Here is a 10,766-nt window from a genome sequence, read left to right as displayed (position 1 = left end):
GCCTTATCGCCCCTATACAATAAAATGATTATCATTATGCATACATGCCAACCCTCCCAATTTAGGCAGATGGGTCCTGATTTTTCCTCCTGAAATAATGGTAACCCCAATGCAATCCAATGGGAGAATTTGGTTCCCCCGATTTCAGTGTGACAATCTCCCTCCAAAGTGATGCAGAATGTTGGCATGTATGCATTATGCGACAGTGAAGTAGCGTGGTCCATCCAGTAAAGGAGTGCCAGGAGAGTTCAATGTATGGTAAGTACTTTATTGCCAGTGTCCAAGTACGATACCAAGTACAGGACAATATGCCACTGGCGTCCAGCACTCCCAGCCAGCTCCTTCTGAGTGCCAGTAAGCAGAACCCTCAGAACCTAGGCACACAGAACATTCCCCCATGCAATTAATTCCACATGCTGCACCAAACAGTCAAACAGCATGCACTCTGACCAGCAGACTTCTACACTTCTCCCGCCATATATCACCAAGACTACTACACACCTCCCTCCGTACAACAGAAGAAATGCCAAATGCATTGCACCAACACACGAAAACTCCCAGAACCACTGAATCGCCACCAACTCCATGGCCAATGAAAGGAACAGCAAACAATAATGCAATAATGCCCTAGCAGCCTGCGATGTTCCAAAGGCTAGACGTACGCACATGAAGACCATCAAGAACAGAAATACCAAACTTCAACCTACTCCCACCTGCACAACCAAAACTACACACAACAAGAAAAACAGCACTGCACCCACCGAATTGACCAAAGGACAAAGGCCATAACTGCCACTGCAAGCCGACCAACCTAAGAAACTAACTCCTTTTGCCCGGGCTTCCCCCCTAGGACCTCAGACCTGCCACGCCTGAGCACAACCTTTGCTCCTCCCAGAGCAAAAACAACCTAACTTTCCTGACCACAAAGGAACCAAACAGCCCTTCGCTTGAGAGTAACACTCTGAAAGCCTCAGGCCTGTCCCGACCGAGCACAAACCAAAATGCTCTCCAATGAACAAAACTACACAAAGCAACCCCAAATCCAGCCGGACACAAACACACACACCAGGAGACCCTACTCCGGACCAAAAACATCAGCACAGCCACTAACCAAGAAGGTCAAAACAAGAATGACCAACCAAACTGGCAACGGACAACCTCCATGCAGGCAAAATTGCCAACTCGGCAAAAACATGGACAACACAAGAACGTTTGCACACAGATGATGAAATTACAATCACAAAAGTCAAAGACTTCTACAAAGGGATGGAAACCACCTAAACTGCTGAAAACACAGCAAAGGCTCCCTGCAGAATACCATTGCACATTAAATCCAGACTGTCAAACATGACTCCCTGCAGAATACGAACTGCACCTGAATTCCTGACATCCAAAAACAATTCCCCGTAGAATGCAAAAACAATTCCCTGCAGAATACAACTGCACCTTAAGCCCTTACTGTCATAAATGACCCTCTGCAGAATACAACGTCCCCTTAAAATGACTCCCTTAAGCCCTTACTGTCATAAATGACCCTCTGCAGAATACAACGTCCCCTTAAAATGACTCCCAGCAGAATACAACTGCACCTTAAATAATGATACTAGGTGAATAAATAGCCAACCAACCTTCACTAACTCCCCCCGGCCTCCCTGCAGCATAACACTGCACCCTAATGAGCACGCAGTGTCGATCTAGAAAAATAGACACCCCTCGATCATAAGGCTATGTATTATGTTGGCCGAAGACCAACTGTCTCATGCATCTAGTATTAGAAATAGATAGCCATAAGCTTGACTGAGGTGCGGCCATTTTGAAGCGACTGAAATCGCCATTTTGTTTCTCTCTAACATTTGCTTTTTGCCTCATGTAAAACTGCTTTGCTGAAATGTTATTCTGCTTCACGGGTGCATAATGCAAGGCCGCGAGTGGCATGTTGAAACATAACGCAGTAACTCAGACGGAAATGTCCGGTCCCCTCCCTCGCATATCCTTGAAGAGCAAGCAACAAGGTATTTTAATCAGTACAGCAGGTGCCAGCTAGGCTCGGTAAGCACAGTAGAAACGCCAGAGCAAACATTAAATGACTTGAATTATTCTCTTCTTTGCGGCCCCCCTTCTCTGAACCCGGTACAGCCCTGGAGAGCAAGTTGACCCCCCGGCACACGAATAGCAACTAGGAGATAGCAAGGCCAGGAATGTGTCTCTCCCTGTGCACAGCTTGCTTTCAGAAAACAGGAGCATTGTGTTCTTTTAAACACAGACTTAATGTCTGTGAGCTTATAAAATTGCAAACTGTTACACAATGAATGTTTGAAGGTGTCAAACTCGTCACCATTGTCAATCATAGTGCCTAGTTCAAATGAAATGCAATAGGTGCGGTATAAGTTGTGACACTACTGATTACTAGATGCTTGTTTTGTATATATGTAACTGTTGTATGAATTTCGCTCTCTTGCATCCCCCGAGGTCTGATAGACACACGTTGCGGGGCGTGGGACCAGTTGGCCAACTGAGACTATTTGCTTTGCAATAAACCCTAGATTTTGGGAATACAACCTTGTGTCTGGCGTATCAGTTCGTGTGTGGTGATTGTGCCTTGTTTCCACAAACGAGGGTCCCTCAGGGGCCCCTTCAACAGCACCTCACTGGCACACATCCCCAAAAACAAAAAAGGTGCGACTGACACACGAAATGCCACTACAGGAACAGATGAGGGATGAACAGCACATCATAAATCCCTGAGGCACTGCCATAAACTCCCTGCAGCACAAGCCACACCGCCAAATACATATGCCCTGCAGAATAGCTGCAGGAATGCATCCGACATCAACAAAACAAAATGAGGGACAACATATGATAATCCACCTAAGAACAAAGCGATTTTGCCCAAATCCAACCCCATGCACAAAATAATCAAACACTGATGTTGCTCCATGTCCCGTGTCCACAGTCCCAAAAATGTTTCCAGAAAAATGGTCAAAGCCCCATTTAAACGTCCAGGAAAAATGGCAACAATGCCCCAAAGGCGAAATCCAGGCCGACACCAGAAATAAACAGCAGCCCCCATCGCTACTTGATCCCCAACATGAGGCCACGTCATAAACACACTACTATGCGCGCACACACAAAAAACACAGGCCTCAAAAACCTAACATAAAACCCCTCCAACCCTTGAAGAAAAAATACGAAACCACCAACAACTAAGGTGAGAGTATGCAACACAGCCACAAAAAAAAATGGAAAGCCTGTCTCAAACAAACACACCTACCACAAACCAGTTCATTATTTCAAACCCACAGACTTCGTGGGCCCCGGGCATTCTGCCCCCAAAACTTCATGTCTCCCGTACATCCCCACCCAGAAGACTTGAAAACACCCAGGCCTTCCTGGCCGCAGTAACCAATTTCGCTCCGTAAAGGAGGTCGCCCCTCTCCACTAAAATAACAATCAAGTATGCGATAGCTTTAAGATATACTGCAAATCAAGTTCACTTCGTAAGGGAGAAACACCCGTGCAGCCGTGCTCATCAGCTCGCTGCCACAAAGCTAGCCTTCGTTTCCCGCTCTTGCAAAGACGACGTGGTGAACGTGAGGCTCATGACTTCCCCAGACACGTCGGAACGTGCCAAAGTCACGTGAGGAAGAGTGGGCGGGGCGTTGCTATAGTCCGTTTCTCGGATGGGAACTAGGCAGTGCCATTCCAGAGCATCTAGGTTCATGTTGGTGTAGTTGAGTCAGTAGAGGTCAAGTGCACATTGTCACCGACACCGTAACTGGTACACGTCGTTTGTAGAGTGCTGATCTGCCAATCGAATGGTCTTGCAGCCGTCTGGTTCAACTCGGAAAAGAAACCCCAAAGGGTGTTCTATTTGTATCCTGGAGCTGTCAGCCGAAGAGAAACAGGAGGCAGCCGGTCCAAGGTAGGTTTCTTTACTCATGTAGAAGGAACAGCAGGTAGTCGCCAGGTAGAAGACCTAAGCAGGACAAAGACCCCGGGCATTCTTCGCCCTTCAGATACTAGATGTAACTCCCGGTCACATTTGGGATCTGGCGGGGAAGAGCTGGCAGGGAGACAGATGACACCGCACACACACTTTGCACCACAGACTCGAGGCTCAATACATGGAAGCTATGATATAACAAGGTGTTACCACATTGAAATAATATATCTTTCTGCTGTAGACGAAAAAAACACTTGTGCGAATTAACTTCCAGAGAAATATACCAGTTAAGAGCACTGTAAACATGACCATCAACAGGACCGCAACATCTTCATGCTGTCTTGGTCCAAGTTGACATAATTACTCATGACCCCTTCTCTGGGGTGGGTTGGAAAAAGCCCTTTCCCAATTGTAAATTGTTTGCAAAGTGTCCAGTGCTGCGATGTACGGTTACAAAAATCATCGGCCGCAACACTTTAACACAAGGTATAAAAAAGGGTAGTTTCGGGACCTTCTCCATAAAGAATAATCAACCTGCTCAAAGTCTGGATACATTGGAAGTGTTTTACTGAAAAGCAGCTGCTTTGCCGTTGCAATGGTATCTATGCAGTAGTGTCTGCTGATTTTACTTTATATTTTTCACTATGGCTTATTGCTACTTTCCCGAGATTCTGAATTTGAGCCAGTGACCAACCTGAGGAACATTGCAGTCTACTACAATTGCAAAAGGCGATTGGTCTAGAGGCCAGAAACCAATTATTACTGAACGTGTCAACGTGGGGTAAAATAGTACGAGTGTTTAGCTTAAAGCACACAGGCGCACGTTTTACATCTACAAGCCGTGAAATCTACACGGATGGCTTTGAGGCTGAGTACACTTAATGAAACTTTTGTCATGCCTTCCAGAGTAAGAAACAAGGGACCACACAGAAAACCAAATGTGTGTACTTATTTTAAAGTCTTTATATCCATTGTTAAACGATACTTTCAGATCGAATTGTGACGGTTATTAAATGCTTGTATGTGCCGAAATCCTGAAGGTTATTGGACGATCAAGCAAAACCTGCTCTGTGAAACTGCGGGGAAAGGCGGGAGGCAGTGGCCCTGTAAAAAAGATAATTAGGAAGCTGCGCAGGCTCTTGCTGCTGCACGAATGTTCCGCAGTATCGGGGGGGAGGAGGTGGCGGCGGGGCTGGCTGGGCGCAGGATTCTTCCAGTGAAGGCCCCGGCGCAATGGGAGAAGGGAGTCCATTAGACTGCACTAGCTCTGGGTAATGAAGCAGCTCGGCTCGCAGGTGATCCATCATTCCTTTGAGGGGCTGTCAGTGGCGGCTTCCAGGACCGGCCTGTCGCAGCTGGCATGGCTGCCGATGCAGATTCAGATTCGCTTGGCTTCTTATAATTCCCCTGCTCTCTGAAACTTAACGAATGCCCCCCCCACCCCCCCGCCGCTGAAGGGCGAACCCACTGGTCCCTCCTTGAAGGTCATGTAAGATCCCGTGTGTATAGCAGGCAGGCCACCAGTATATGTCCCATGAGCCCTGAAAGTCATTGTTTATTTACCACGAGGGCATTGCATTGGTAGGGAAACTGCTTACATATGGTATTGTTTTGGGAATACCAGTGGGGGCCAATGGTGCCCAAAGGACAAAAACATTGGTGAAAAATACCTCCTTTCCCAGGGTGAACTGCACCATTACCGCATTTGTGTCACCTTATACAATCGGTCTGGAAGGTTAGTGTTTATCGCCCTAGTTCTGCAGTATAGTTTTAGCTATGTCTATTATCTGGTGAATTGCAGGGTCTAACATTGGAGCGGGTGTTATTTGGGTGGGGGGCGGGGGGGGGGGTGCCAATGGTAGGGACGTGATCTGGTGAACAATTAAGGCTGAAGTAAGCTTCTTCGTCGGCCATCTTCGTATTTGCATGCTGTAATTGCCTTTTTTTTAAAGCAACATCTTAATAAAAGGGTCACACTGGAGCTCCACCTGTAATCTGTCCTATTTATTTATTTTACTTTTAATGTGATGCAGTGTATAAATAAACTTTACACATTTCATTATTTAATATAAAAAAGAAAACATTCTCAATGATGATAATATACACAATAAAAACCATTAATAACAAACAAATAAAATTAATGACAATATGTAACGGGAATCCTTATGGTACATCACATAGAGACCCACCAGGAGCAGCTACTCATGCTACAGTCGCTCTTTGTCATACATTATATGATTAATTAATATAAGCTTTTTGATTCTAAATTATGCTTTTAATAATTTTTATATAGATATTCTCAATCACCAGCCAGATATTGTATGCTGCTACAAGAAACAGATTTTTAGTCGTGTTAATGCCACGAAGCCAAAAAGCCCTTTCCTTTATGGTGTCCAAATCATGTACATATCTAACATACTGGCTCTGATAGGTCTTAGTCATGATTGGACATTCAAGTCAGTAGATATTTTGCTGTCTCAGTAGTTTGTCTATTCTTACATAGCCGACAAAAACGTTCTAAGAGGGGCAGCTGACTTTTAGTTCCTGTGACTGTCAAGACAGGTAGATCATTGATCCTGGTAAGCAAAATAAATCTTTTGAGTCTGGTTGAAGGACATATTTAAATATGGTTGTGACCTTTTGAATGTATATAAACTATGTGAGACACATTTATAATTCTTTAGACTACTGACATGGTCATAATTTTCCAGCCAGTCCCACAGATCTACCCGCTTAGATAATAGAAGCTTCATTGTATCAAAATCCCCCTTCAGTCGCACAGTCCAACAAATCCCGCTATAGAAGCTTTCCATGCTCTTCTTAAGATGAGATTTCAAGGACTTCTTGGATATTTCCTGGAACATAGATGCCAAAAGCTGGTTTTCAGGTCCATTACGCATTTTTAGGTACAACTCAGCTAGTTTTTTCAATATTATTGATTTTCATGAGGAAAGTCCCCGTTCTAACCTAATAATGGTCATGGGGATACATGTAGGAAGGCCTAAGATCTTCTTCCAGAATGTGCCTTCAATAACCTGTAGCCATTTTAAATCGATCAACAGGAGTGATTCAAGGCCATAGGTTACCATCGGTACTAGTACTTGGATATATAGCAGACTAGCACCCCAGACAATAAATCCACCGTGATTGATGGTAATCTGTCCTATTTATAGTTGGACATTAGTTTGCTCTTCATCCTGTGCTATATGGCTAAAGTGTTTGTCTAAACCTTATGTATGTGATTCGGTTTACAAAACCTTACACATCAGTTTAACACAACGCATAATTACAACTCTCAATACATCAATGTATATCACAAAACAATTATTAAAACCAGGATATATATTCAACAATCCTTTTAAAAATACCTTATCGCCCAGCATATTAATCATAATGTCATCATATAATAAAAGGGCAGATAGATGTCTGTCTGATGCAGTCATGCATAGTAGAGACTGCTCGCTTTGCTTGTTGTCACCACTAGAGGGAGCTGTTGCCTTAATAAACATATAAGGCCAGAGAATTACAATCAATATACCACATAATATATGAACACTTTGAAAATTAATCTCCTCATACACTTTGGCCAGTATACAGGTTTTCAGGTTTTCACACGTGTATGTATGTATGTGTATATATATATATATATATATATATGCCTGCGGTAGCGGCCTATGTAGTTATGGTTAAATTGCTAAACCCTTAGGAAGAGCACTTTCGGGCGGTTTATAACTTCGCTCCCCCTGGACGAATCCTCACCAAACTTTGCAAAAGTATATGGCCCACTTTGAATGTTTTTGCAAAGTTTGGTGAGGTTTGGTCCGGGGGGGCAAAGTTATAGGGGGGGTCCCAAAATGTATTTTGTTCTCATAGACTGAATGGAGAAAAAATTTCTGTCGCGTCTACAGTCCAAATCGCTGGGCGGATTTTCACCAAATTTGCGTCACGAGGGGCGGCTTTGTCCCGAACGCGTACTTTTGTAAATTTGGTGCAAATCCGTCCAGTAGCTTTCTTTTTAAAATGACCAAAAAGTAGGTCTAAAAAAATTAGTGATATCTATGTCTGCTCCGCGGACACACTTCCCTGTTCGCTCCGCGGACAGGACACCGATTGGATAATCAGCTTGCGTCATGTCAGCGTAAACGCAACGTGTTCTCTGATTGGCTGGGATGAGGCGTGAGGTGCGTCAAATTGTTTCAATGTGCCCGCCATATTGGATGCGCAGACATGCGCTGGAAGTGAGCATAAATCCAATTTTGGGGAGTGTGTTGGTGTGTATGGGTGCTTGGAGAGGGTGCTTGGAGAGGGTGGGGGAGTAAGAGATGGGTCAAATGCTGTATTTGTTTATGTGGGAGAAGGCTGTGATGTGTTCACGGTGTCCACGGACATAATAATCACTGGCGCACTACTGGCTATTTTAGTTTAGTATGATTTTGGTTTTGGGTCGTTAGAAGAGCATTGGTTGAAGAGGGTATGTATTGAAGAGTTTCTACGTTGGTTGTAATTATTTCTTAGAATGTTAATTGAAGTGGGTAGGTTTTGAGGTGGATGTACTATGTTTTTGGGTTGTGGTCATTTGGTAGGTGTTTGTTTCATTGAGTATGTTATGCTGCGGTGGTTGTGGCCAGGGCCTAAAGTCGTGGGTGCATGGCCGAAGTGCCGTAGGCCTTCGGCCATGCACCCAAGACGCTAGGCCCTGGCTACAACCACCGCAGCAGAACGCACACGTTACCAAAGATTTTGACTGTGGTATGTGGACTGCTTACGAGATATGTTGTTAAAAATGTGCGTACTGATTGGTAGTAGTGTAATAGTGTTTATAGGACAGTGAGATGATGTGTCTTAGTTTGTTGGATTGTGTGCAGAATGTTGGTATTGAAGACTCTAGACATTTTGGGCTGTATTTATTGGTGAGGTGTTCGTTTGCATGGCTGTGTTATGTTGTGGTGGTGGTGAGTTTAATTATTATATACTTAGTGTTTCTTTTGGTGAGGCTGTATGAAGAGTTTTGGCCAGGCCACGCAGTCAAGATTGCAGTGTTTGGCAACAAGCGCTGCAGCATAAGATACCCATGGAAGCAAACATTTTGGATTGTGGTGTATGGTCAGGTGTTTGCTTGAATGGGTGTGTTATGCTGTGGTGTTTGTGAGTCCAATCAGTATATACTTACTGTTTGACTTTTTGTGGTTTTATGTAGTTTTTTCTTGCAGATTACCAAGAGGGGTCCTGGGAGTCCCTCTGCTAGACATTAGTCCTGGTTACGAGAGACTTACCCAGAGTCTTTATCTCACTATCTTCCACAGAGGAGAAATATCCCAAACATCATAATAATAAGTCTTTGCCCTGGGGCAGTTCAGCACCGAAATGCTAGGCAATTCTCCTCTGAACAAGAGTACCAATAGCAATCCTAGGACACCCCTTGTTTGTTGCACATTTAAGTAACTTTGGGTCTCACCCTAAATTACTAGGGGAATCCATACGTGGACCTCTTGGTCACTTTTCTTAGAGAGGCACAGCTTCAAACTACTGATGAGGTCCAACCAGAACGAAACACGTGTCTGGGGTTGCTGTTGGTACTCTTGTTCAGTGTGCAATTGCCTAGTTATTCGGTGCTAGACTGCCCCTGGGCAGGGCAAAGACTGATATGATTGGGATATTTCTCCTCTGTGAAAGATGAGCTAAAGCATCTGGGTAAGACTCTCGCAACCAGGACTAATGTCTGACAGAGAGACTCCCTACATTTGACCCATCCACAATGTTTATATATGTATGATCTGACAGGTTACTTATAACGCGCTTAATACCCAGGGGTTTCTAAGCACCGACCCGGGGATCTAACCTGTGGCGCTCCATGTCGTCTTGCTCCCGAGGCGAGCGCGTTTCCACTGAGCTATCCTCCCGGATGTAGTGTAGAGACCTGCATTGGTTGTGGCTCCTGCTTGGGAGATTATACCCATTTTGTGTGAAGGTTTCCTTACCAATTGATGCTTTACCATGAGTGAATCCACTTAGCTTGCTGTTGTTTTTGGTACCATCTGCATTCAATGGTCGAAGTGGTCGGGAGTGGTGCTTCTCTACTTCTTTTAAAGTTTTACCGTTCCTATACTTTTATTTTCAAAAGAAACCGTTCCGGAATGGTTTCGTTTTAAAATAAAAGTGTAGGAAGAAGTTGAAACTTGCACTTTCAGTGCACTGCACAGGACGTTACCATAAAGAGCAGGAACATGTGTTTGGGGGTGTGTATTGTGCATGGGAGGGGGCGCGGCGATGAGGTCTGTGGGTAGCGGTGCAGGCCAGTAGGGAACATAGTTCCACTACTTCTTTTCATACACTTCGATCACTGTCTGCATTATAACGTAAAAGCATTACGATTACGTATTTATTATGTGTCTGTATCTGTAAGGTGGCAAGACCCCCACACTGTTCACCTTGCTAGTGACCCAAAGTTGGATAGTGCAAACACACGTGTGCAAATTATAGGCCTCTAATATATAACTGCGGTCACAGGGTCAGGGGACCGCGCTCTTGCCGGAGGGGGTTGCAGCAGTGCTAGGTCGAACATCTTCGTACAAGCACATTTTGTCAGGGCTTGAAACTTGCTCCTTGAAAAGAATGTTTACGTGATTTGCTGTGTGAACAGCAGATGGGCTTAGCTGAGAGGTGGTGTGGCTTGGCTGTGGGAGTCACTGGGAGAGTGCGAAGTTCTCCAGAGGAACAAAGTAAATGCGTAGCAATGGCGCCTGCATTGGTGAATCATAGCAAACAAATCATATCTTTAAAAAAATATTTCTAATGCCACTGTGGTCTGAAGGGCTATTGGATC

General features: G+C 44.5%; 1 protein-coding gene across 1 annotated transcript in view; it reads left to right on the top strand.

Annotated features, from left to right (window-relative positions):
• The first annotated feature begins 3,656 nt into the window (after positions 1-3,656).
• Positions 3,657-10,766, top strand: part of LOC138527581 (uncharacterized) — a 67,321-nt gene continuing 60,211 nt past the window's right edge. The window contains exon 1 of the mRNA XM_069638856.1: positions 3,657-3,922. The gene's annotated coding sequence lies outside the window, so the exon portion shown is untranslated. The remainder of the gene's footprint in view (positions 3,923-10,766) is intronic.

This window comes from Ambystoma mexicanum, chromosome 14, assembly GCF_040938575.1.
Source record: "Ambystoma mexicanum isolate Mex_15411 chromosome 14, UKY_AmexF1_1, whole genome shotgun sequence".
In the NCBI taxonomy this organism is placed as follows: Eukaryota; Metazoa; Chordata; class Amphibia; order Caudata; family Ambystomatidae; genus Ambystoma; species Ambystoma mexicanum.
Note: the sequence above shows the minus strand (reverse complement) of the source record. Positions and strands in the feature narration are given on the sequence as shown.